General features: G+C 36.7%; 1 non-coding gene across 1 annotated transcript; it reads left to right on the forward strand.

Moving 5' to 3' along the window:
* Positions 1 to 6175: 6175 nt before the first annotated feature.
* LOC139895060 (small nucleolar RNA R71) lies at positions 6176 to 6282 on the forward strand. The gene has a single exon (XR_011775530.1). It is a non-coding gene; the product is annotated as a small nucleolar RNA R71 (small nucleolar RNA).
* The last annotated feature ends 5016 nt before the right edge of the window (positions 6283 to 11298 follow it).

The raw sequence follows: 11298 nt of genomic DNA on the forward strand, positions 1-11298 counted from the left end.
ACAATGTAATTGGCGAAGTCAACATACCACGGGTCTTCTACCTTCTCTACTCTCATGAGGTATTCACCGGGAAAATCATCTTTAATACTCGATTCATGGAGTACTTTAAGATTGGGATTTTCAAGTCTAGATAGATGGTCAGCCGCGAGATTTTCGGCACCTTTCTTGTCCTTAATCTCGATATCAAATTCTTGCAAAAGCAAGACCCATCTTAGCAATCGAGGTTTTGCATCCATCTTAGAGAAAAGGTATTTCAATTCCGAATGATCGGTGAAGACAATTGTCTTCGATAGGACAAGATATGATCGGAATTTGTCAAAAGAAAATACGATAGCAAGGAGCTCTTTTTCCGTGGTTGTGTAGTTCAATTGAGCTCCTTGTAAAGTCTTACTTGCATAATAAATGGGTTGAAAATGTTTCTCAACCCGTTGGCCCAAAACTGAACCAACTACAAAATCCGATGCATCGCACATTAGCTCGAATGGTAGTGACCAATTTGGAGCTATGATTATTGGTGCGTTGACAAGTTTTTGTTTTAAAACATTGAATGCCTTAGTGCATTCACTTGTGAAAACAAAGGGTGCATCTTTTTCGAGAAGTTTATTCAATGGCGTTGCAATTTTTGAAATTTTTTTAATAAATCGCCGGTAAAACCCGGCATGCCCAAGAAAACTTCTCACACCCTTCACATTTGAAGGAGGTGGAAGGTTGGCAATGATGTCAACCTTTGCTGGATCCACCTGAATACCAACACTTGAGATTTTGTGCCCCAATACAATGCCTTCTTTAACCATAAAGTGGCATTTTTCCCAATTTAGCACTAAGTTTGATTTCTCACACCTAATTAGCATTTTCTCCAAATTTAGAAGGCAGGAATCGAACGTGTCACCGAAGACTGAAAAGTCATCCATGAACACTTCCATGCATTCTTCAATCATATCGTGGAAAATGGCCATCATGCACCTTTTGAATGTTGCTGGAGCATTACATAGACCAAAGGGCATTCGGCGGTATGAAAAGGTGCCATAGGGACACGTGAAGGTAGTCTTTTCTTGATCTTCGGGGGAGATGGGAATTTGAAAGTACCTCGAAAAACCATCTAGGAAACAATAAAAGCTATTTCCTGCTAGTCTCTCTAACATTTGATCAATGAATGGTAGCGGAAAATGGTCTTTTCTCGTGGTATCGTTTAACTTACGATAATCTATACAAACTCGCCACCCCGTGACAGTTCATATTGTGATAAGCTCATCTTTATCATTGGTGTTAATAGTTATACCACCCTTTTTAGGAACACAATGGACCGGGCTTATCCACGGACTGTCTGAGATTGGGTAGATTAGACCTGCATCTAGCAATTTAACGATTTCCTTTTTAACAATATCTTGCATATGAGGATTTAGTCTCCTTTGACGTTGCACCACTGGTTTGGAATTTTCTTCCATCAAGATCTTGTGTGTGCAATAAGAAGGACTAATTCCTTTTATATCATGGATTTTCCATGCAATGGCCGGTTTGTGGGCCTGTAGCAAGGAAACAAGACGTTCTTTTTCATGTTTAGAAAGAAGTGAGGAAATAATTACCAGAAGCTTCGAATCTTCCTGAAGGAAAGCTGTGACGATCGCTCCAAATCCATATGGACGAACACGTCATTCATTGATTTCATTGCGAGGTATTTGACCTCTATGTGATACATTTTGTAACATTGTATTCGTTTGAAAAGGTATTTCATAAATGAATATATAAATTCCAGGTTTTTAACATCTGATGATTCCTACGTATAGACAATCACCATTTAAATGGTTTACAATAATACATCTGTTGACAATACAGTCAAAATAAGATACATGGTAATGGTTTTGTGAATGCAAGTTTCTTGTATATAGCATGTATAACTCCAAGCACATATCTTGTATCACGTATAAGCAAACAGCGGAAGACTTCTAGAATCCTGAGAATAAACATGCTTCAAGTGTCAACACAAAGGTTGGTGAGTTCATAGTTTTAATATTACACATAATCCGTATATCAATGTGGATTACAAAAGTTCAGTTGTTTTATTCAAAACTTTTATCAATAGATTTTACATAAAAGGTGGATCACAAGATTTCAGTTGTTTCATCCGAAACGTTTATCAATCGGTTCTACAAAATTGAGCACCCTGGTAACTAAACTTTAACGTTTATATAATTTGTACCCTTTGTATAATCATCTTAATAATACACGCAAACCAACGTGTACGCTTCTCAAATAGCATGCGTCCGTTAAAAGGCTAGTGCTCTAGCTCGGACGGGGATATCAAGCCCTATGGATCCATATACTACTACTCGCGCCCACCAGTTCTTATAACTGGCAGTTAACAGTTACCAAAGCTAAGGGATTTTCGGTTCAAACTCAGTGTAGAATTTAGTATGTACTTGTATCCATTGCGTTTAAAATAAAGTGCATGTATTCTCAGCCCAAAAATATAGATTGCAAAAGCAATTAAAAAGGGAGCATATGAAACTCACGCATATAAATATTGTATATCGGTTAATAAAGCATTTGCATGTATTCTCAGCCCAAAAATGTAGAGAGTAAAAGGGATCTTATGAAACTCACGCATATAAATATTGTATATCGGTTAATAAAGCATTTGCATGTATTCTCAGCCCAAAAATGTAGAGAGTAAAAGGGATCTTTTGAAACTCACTCAAATCAATTTTAGTTTTTGTATTCATTTTATAAAATAGCGCATGTATTCTCAGCCCGAAAATATGTATAAAAAGGGATCAATGAACTCACGCATATAAATCTAGTATTTTCAGTATTTATAAACAGTCGCATGTATTCTCAGCCCAAAAATATATTGAGTAAAAGGGATCATATGAAACTCACAGTTTAATATTGATATACAATATTGCAGGAAAGCACGTAGACGCATCAGAGATGATAAACACGAGGTTTGATTCACAAAAATACCCCCGAACATTACCCATAATTTCCTTGGCAATAACCCATATTTTCCTTAGCACTTTCCCGCTCGAAAACATATTTTGAAATCATTTGGACATTACCTCGTCGTAGTATTTTATGTGTAATACTAATAATACAAATACTACTAATAATAATAAGATTAATAATAATATTAATCTTAATAATAATAATAATAATAATAATAATAATAATAATAATAATAATAATAATAATAATAATAATAATAATAATAATAATATAAATTATAATAATAATACGGAGTAAAAATAAAATGAAAAAAAAAGAATGGAACCAGTCGAGCTTTTATAGGTGTCTCCTGAATTCAGACCCCATGCGATCGCATGGGTTCTGTGCCTATATGCCATGCGATCGCATGGCTGCTCCTGCCAGCTCACATTTGCTTTGTAATTTAGCTCGTCGACATAATTAAATATTAATATAATATATATAATTTAAATAATTAATTATATATTATATTAAATTCACGTGCATAGTTGACTTGTAATTTTTGTTCCGATAAGTCGTACGTCATCACTCGACTTATGTCCCGGTTCTGGTTTTTCGAATGTACTTTCGTACGCTGAGAAAACTTGCATTTTACGTTTCGTGACACGTACCTTTGTCAAAATATAGCATTAAGTTATCCATAAACTATACCACTCATAGTATATCTTAAACTTTCGAGTATTTTGGTCATTTACTTCTATAAATCATCGTCTCGTTATTTGCTAAAAATACATTTTAAAATAGTGTTTCACTGTAGCAATTCACTGTAGCAAAGTCAATTTCACTGTAGCAAATAGTGATTTTCGAAAACACTGTAGCATTTTGAGTAATGTGGCAATTTGAAAACACTGTAGCAAATTAGTGTTTAACTGGTTCATCTTAAACGCTTTAGTTAACTTATCTAAATATCAATTGAATCAATAAACGAATGTTACTATCGTTTATTATATATATGTATATATCTTTTTAATATACATAAATCAGTTTTTAAATACACATTGGACGTTATTTATAAATAAATTTTAATAATAAATATTTCAACTTATCATATACATTCAAATAGGTATTTAAACCAATAAGTTTAATGTACGGTATCAAACAATTAATACATTGTTACCTTTTCATGTTATAGTATATATGTATCTTTTTACATATAATTGTTCGCGAATCGTCGAAAACAACCGAAGGTATTTAAATATATAAAAGTAATTCAAAAATTTTGAGATTCAGTTTTACAGACTTTGCTTATCGTGTCGGAAATGTTAATCATACAAAGATTAAGTTTAAATTTAGTCGAAATTTCTGGGTCATCACAAAATCGTACTCAAGATGATCAAGGAGCGGCTTAAGCTCCAAAATTGGAGGTTCCTCAATTGAGGATTTACTCCGGTACTTGCTATCCTTGTTTAGTTGTTTTATCTCCTCCTTAGTTGGTTCATACCCATTTGCCATCAAAGTGGCCATCACATCCATTTCTTCAACGGAAAATTCTTCATCTCCACTCACCAAATCGTATACACCTGTTTCATCCGATTCGGGAAATTCCTGCAAGAACTCATAATGCGAGTCTATGCTTTGCATAAAATAACAAGTATCATCTGAAGATTCGGGATATTTTAATGACTTGTCAATTGCAAAAGTCGCACTAGCTTCACCAATTCTAAGGGTCAACTACTAGTTATAAACATCAATGACACATCTAGCAGTATTCAAAAATGGTCGACCCAAAATAATTGGTATTCTTTCATCAACTTCCATGTCTAAAACCACAAAGTCTGCAGGAAAAATCAGATTCCCGGTCTTAACTAACAAATTCTCTATTATTCCTCGAGGGAATTTTATAGAGCGATCAGCTAGTTGAATAGCCATTCGTGTGGTCTTGAGTTCCCCATGGGCTAATTTAAGGTAAATCGAATAGGGCATTAAATTGATACTAGCCCCCAAATCGGCCAATGCCCTCATACAGTCGAGGTCACCCATTAGACATGGAATAGTAAAACAACCTGGATCCTGAAGCTTTTCAGGAAGTGTGTTGGACACCAGCGCTGAACATCTAACATTTAAAGTGACTGATGAAATGCTTTCCATCTTCTTGCGGTTAGTAAGTAAGTCTTTTAAGAACTTAGCATACTTGGGCATACCTGAAATCACATCAATGAAAGGCATATTTATGTTAATTTATTTAAACATATCTAGAAATTTTAACCTTTAGGCTTCTAGCCTTTCTTGTTGTTGCTTTCTTGGATATGGGAGCGGTGGTTGATATGGCTTCACTACGGGTTTCTACCATTCTTCCTTCTCAACCACTTGTTCCGGCTCCTTAACCGGTTCATCATTTTTGTTCAACTGAACACTGAAATCAGAATCTTCGGGCATTTTTGGAGCTTCGTATGCTAGACCACTCAGTGTGGTGATAACATTGGCGTGTTCATTTCGGGGGTTCTTATTAGTATCCCATGGTAAACTCCCTGGTTTTCTTTCGCTAAGTAAACTAGCTAAACCACTCATTTGCTTTTCCAGATTCTGAATTGCAGCTTGTTGGTTTTTAAATTGGTGTTCATTCTTCTCGTTTGTTTGGCTTATATTGGTGACAAGCTGGGTCTGAGATGCAATTAACTTCTCCAACAAACTCTCCATATTTGACTTTTTCTCTTCTTGTTGGAGTTTTTGATAAAAACTCGGAGTTTGTTGTTAGAACCCACTACTTGACCCTTGTTGGTAATTGGAATTTTGACCTTGAGGGTTGTAGGGGTTGTTGAAGTTTCGGTTAAATTGGGCTCTTCCTTGAAATTGATTATTATTTCTTTGGCTTATGAAAGCCACTTCTTCTTTTTGAGCCATTGTTAAACCGGCATCACAATCTTTTCCTAAATGGAGACCACCACAGTATTCACAACCTACCTTCATATTATGAATTTCCTTGGTGATTTTGTCCATGTTTCGAGCAACACCGTCTATTTTCACACTTAGGGAACTAAGGTCATCATAAGCACCGGCGCTATGGACTTGAGCATTACGAGTAATTGGTCGTTCTTGATGCCACTCATGAGAATAATCGGCTTGCTTCTCGATTATCTCATAAGCCTCTTGCTCGGTTTTGTACATGAGTGAACCTCCGGCCGCTTGATCAATGGAAATTCGGGTTGCAACATCACAACCCTTGTAAAAAATTTGAACTTGTTGGAAGGTATCCAGACCATGGTTTGGACAACCTCTTAGCATTTTGGAAAAACGATTCCATGCTTCATATAAGGTTTCCATCGGCTTTTGACAGAATTGGGTAATTTCTTGTTGGAGTCTCGCGGACTTAGAAGCTGGAAAATATTTCTTAAGAAATTTTTCCATCATACCATCCCAAGTTTCTATCGTAGCCTCGGCCAATGAATCTAACCAACTTCGCGCTTCCCCGTGGAGTGTCCATGGGAAAAGTCTTAAAAATATGGCCTGGTCAGTGTCTGGTTTAAGTTTGAAAAGAAGACATATCTCTTGAAAAAGACGAATATGTTCGTTTGCATCTTCATTCGGACCACCACCAAATTGACACCTGTTGTTAATCATTTGGAGAATAGGTCCTTTTATTTTAAATTTTTCCTCACCTGTGGGCGGAGTAATGGCACTACCTTGTCCGGTTCGGGTTGCTTTCATCTTGGCCGCCATTGATTGTCTTGGTACCACCTGCCTTGCCTCTCCTTCCATTTCAAAATTTGGAGGATGAACGGTTTCACCAAATTCAGAATATCTTAGCTTGGTTGTACTTGATTCTGAATCAAAAGTTTTTTGCTTTGATGAAGATTCAAAGAGTTCAAGTACTTCGTTTGGGATCCTACCAAGCTTTCTATCAGGTTCTGTAAGTGGTGTAAGTAATGGAGAATCTGAACTTCGGGTATGTGGCATATGCAACCTAAAATCTGTCAATCACACAACTAACAAAACTATTAAATGCACCGATTCTATAAGTCTAAAAATCAAAGACTATTAATAATTTAAAATAAATAAGAAACTACTTAATCACAAATTAGTTAACAATTCTATTTTGACACAAAACTGTCCCCGGCAGCGGCGCCAAAAACTTGATGTGCAAAACGTGGTATATGAATTGTTATATGAAATAGTATGGAAAAATACCGATTAAAGATTGTTACACACTAACGGACAGTATACCCGATCGTGTAGTAGTATAAATAATGGTTTAATTCCGTGTATCGTTCCAAGGACGGTTGTATTAGTCAAACTAGAATTAGAAACTATATTATGATTACTAAGTAAATGAAACTTAAAGGTACAAAATATTATGTTTTTGTGGCTATTTAACGATTTAGCCAAATCAGAGAAGATTAAAAGTAAAAACAATATTTTTGGTCTTTTAAGTTTATATAATGAAAACAAGTGCAAAGAAAGCAAATAGGATAGTTTGATTAAGATCAAAGATACGAAATGTTCATCTAGATATTTTACCCTCGGTATTGGATGTAAGTTATATAGTTAAGACCCGATTGAATGAATATGTGTGTAAGTTACCTAATAGATTTACCAAGAGTTCTCTTAGTAAACACGCAAACTCGATTACAAGATCAAGGGTTCCCTTTTCTCTATAGTTCTCGTGTTTGTAACCAAATAACTATGATATATATGTTAATTACCCAAATCGACTTGCCATGAGTTCTCTTTAGCAAGTACTCAAACTAGAATTACTAAGTGGAGGGTTCCCTATCACCTAGACCTTTTCGTTTGTGACTAGTTGATTAGCTAGATCAAAGACTTGAATACCAATTGTCTTTGCGTTCGCTCTACACAATTCATTCCTATATCGTCTAATCGTTTTGATCTAATTTACCCCTTGGTCCGGTTTAGCAAACAATCAATCTAAGACAAGTTGATTGTAAATCAAAATGATTCATCAACAAGAGTTCTCTTTATCAATAACATAACAATTAACTAGATACAAATGATTTGACATCAATAAGCATGGTTCTTTGATTCAAGCTCTAATCTATCACACATAATACATTCAATCCATAAGATTACATCCAATACCTCAGTTATTAATCTAGACAAACATTATAGAGTTTAGCCAACAATCATATTAACAAACAAAAATAGCAATCAATTGATAAGTAGAATTCATTGTAAGAACAAGAAATCAACTTAATAGAGAATGAATCTTGAATGGAGAAAGTGTTGAATCTTGACTCTTGGATGTTAAGCCTCTTCAAAGAGCTTGGAATTCTCTAATTTTGCTCCTAAAATCGTCTCAGAACTCTCTGGTTCGTATCTGTTCGTATCTGATCATATCTTCCTTTTTTAAAGTGGTGAAAGTTGGTCAAAAAGCAAAAGTAGGCTGAAACCTACTTCTGGACGACGTCCAGATTTCTGGAGGGCGTCCAGTTGTAAAGGCCTGGACGGCGTCCAGATTTCTAGATGGCGTCCAGTAAAGAAGGGCTGGACGGCGTCCAGATTTCTGGACGGCGTCCAGATTTCTGGACGGCGTCCAGTTGTGCTGAATTGTTCTGTCTCGTTTTTTCGTAATCTCCCTTCATTTGGAGGGCGTCCAACATATCTGAAGCCTTGTTTTATCATTTTAGAGCATTAATTTGACCATAACTTGTATCGGGATCAACTATGATGAAATCACAACTTATAGAATGGTCATAATTCACCAAAACGCTTTATAAACCACTTTTCGATACACTTTTCATACCTTTGTGTATTACTTGTAGAAACCGCCTTAACTATCCTTGATTCGAGAGTATTTTATACGATATTGTGAGATATATATATGATGTAATTGAGCAATATCAGTGTGATACCACAATTTCCCCGTACCGACCTCGACACCTTTGAAGAGATTTTTCTCTATTGCTACTTTCGTAAGAAAATTAAGCCCTTTCATTGCAATAATAAAGAGGAACGAAGAGAGTGGATCCCCTTGTTTTACTCCCTTGAGCAGGGGAAACTCTTCTGGTGATACGTTAACGAGTACAGAAACTGAAGCCAACTTGAGACACGAGCTAATCCATTTCCTCCATTTTGTACCTAACCTCATGCACTTCATAACCTCGAATAAGAAATCTCATCTAATATTATTGAACTGTAACACCCCGTTTTTCTAAACATGACGCTTGTGGCGTCATACGAAGTCCGAAGGGGAGTATTTAATCCGTAGGAACGTTATTGCTTGACCAAATTTGACTTATGGTGTTTTTAAAAGTTAAATTGGTTTGATCAGGTCAGTCATCACGTTCCAGTGTAGTGTATCGCGTTTTGGTTCGTCGCGAGACGCGACATATATGGTTGAAACGCGACGGCCCGAGAATCCCCTCACCTGACTGATCTGTCGCGTGCTGGTGCATCTTACCGCATTTAAAGCTATCGCGGAACGCGACATTTAGTCACGAAACGCGATACACGTGCAGAACTGGTATTTTAATCACGTTTTTAAGGGCATTTTGGGGGTGTTTTGGTAATTTCGCATTATGAACGGGTTATAAGCCTCAAATCAGTTCCAAGCTTATCCTTATCCTCTTTTTTCACACACTTCACCTCCTTCATCAAACCCTAGAGTGAGAAACCCATTTTAGTAAGAGAAAGCTCCATTTGGAGAAGAAGAAGAGTGTTTCGGGTGAAAGCTCAAGTGTTAAAGTTGTTCTACTCGCCAACGGCATCATTTTGGTGGTATTTGTAAGTCTCAACTCCGAATTTCATCTTTATGATTTGATATTCAAGTTAGGGTTAGGGTTCTAATTGTTGAGAAAATCCATCTAGACCTCAAATGGGTTATTTGTAGCAAGTTATTGTTGATGTTGGCAGGTTTTGGGTTGGTGAACGATTTAGCTTTGTTTAAGGCTTGTAAATGGTGTATAATCACTAGTGTTAGTGATTATGGAAGTATTGGAAACCATTTTGAGTGTTTTGGTTGACTAATTTTGAAGTGGGTCAAAAGTAGGGTTTAGATGTCATATTGGGCAAGATAAGTGTTTAACACTTGTGATTGGGTTTAATTGGTGTATTAGGGCCATTCTCACTTGTGTAAGTGATTATTGGTTAGTTTGGGCGCGGTTTGTGCTTGGAAGTGCATTTGGGTCGAAATTGCACTAAGGGTCGATTTGGGTTGGTTTGTAATCCACCCTAATTGTGTTGTTTGTTATGTGATAAATGGAATAGGTACGTTCCATTGGCGATTGCAGATTTTGGTTTGTGCATCCATCAAGATTTCAAGGTGAGTGTCAATATACTATGTGCATATGTATGTATAGGATGGGTGCGGGTTGGGTGATGTGAACCTCGGCTATAGATCTCACTTCACATATAGGTAGATTTGATGGACTTGTATAATAGGTCCAATTGGTACGGTTGTGCATTATGGTTGACTACCTTTGGCGAGGTGCACACTTTGTGTGTACGTTTTCACATGGGCTTGTGATTTGGATAACCCCGATGATGTGGATTTATATAATCCCGACGGCATGGGTCTGGTATTTGAGTTGCGGTTGAGTAACCCCGATGATGTGAATTTTTATAATCCCGGGACCGTGGGTTTGATTTGGGAGGTGAGTCACGTGTGGTGCGGATTCACGATGACGCGTGTAGATTCGGTCATCTTATTGAGGTAGTGGTCACGTGTGGTGCGGATTCACTAGGGCTTGTGTATGTTTGGCCAACCTCGATGTTGTAATGGTATTGAAGATAGTAGTCGCATGTGGTGCGGATTTACTAAGGCTCGTCTAGTTTCGGCCAATCTTCATTTGATATTGGGTTAAGGGGTTAACCTTGAGCGGTTTACGCATTGTTGTATATATTATCATATTGTGGTGATGTAGCTAACCCTCCGGGTGTAGCTTGATGGCGTTGTTCATATCGTTGTTGGTGTACTTACATTGTTGATATATTAGCTTGTTGTATGGCGATCGTACGGTATGCTTAGATTAGCTTGCCTTTATGCTTGGACTCCGGTATGTGCTACTTGATTATTATTGTGTGGCATGTCCATTTTATGCATATATATGGATGTAGTATATTCTCACTCACTAAGCATTTGCTTACCCTCTCATTGACTTTATTTTTATAGGTTCACATGATGGTGGCAAGGGTAAGTACCGGGACTAGTGAGCTAGCTTGTGATGCTTAGAAGACTTGGCTTTTGGATTACATAGGATTGGGTAGATCGTTCCCAATCACCATGCTCGATCTTTTGTCGGAAAACTTATTAGTGTCTTTTGGTTATGTAATCGGATTTGATAAATATGGTTTTAAATTATGTAGTGTGTGTTGTAAAAGTCTTTTGTACTAGTAGGTGTTTTAAAGATAATTGGAAAACAT

This window comes from Rutidosis leptorrhynchoides, chromosome 2 (assembly GCF_046630445.1).
Source record: "Rutidosis leptorrhynchoides isolate AG116_Rl617_1_P2 chromosome 2, CSIRO_AGI_Rlap_v1, whole genome shotgun sequence".
NCBI lineage: Eukaryota > Viridiplantae > Streptophyta > Magnoliopsida > Asterales > Asteraceae > Rutidosis > Rutidosis leptorrhynchoides.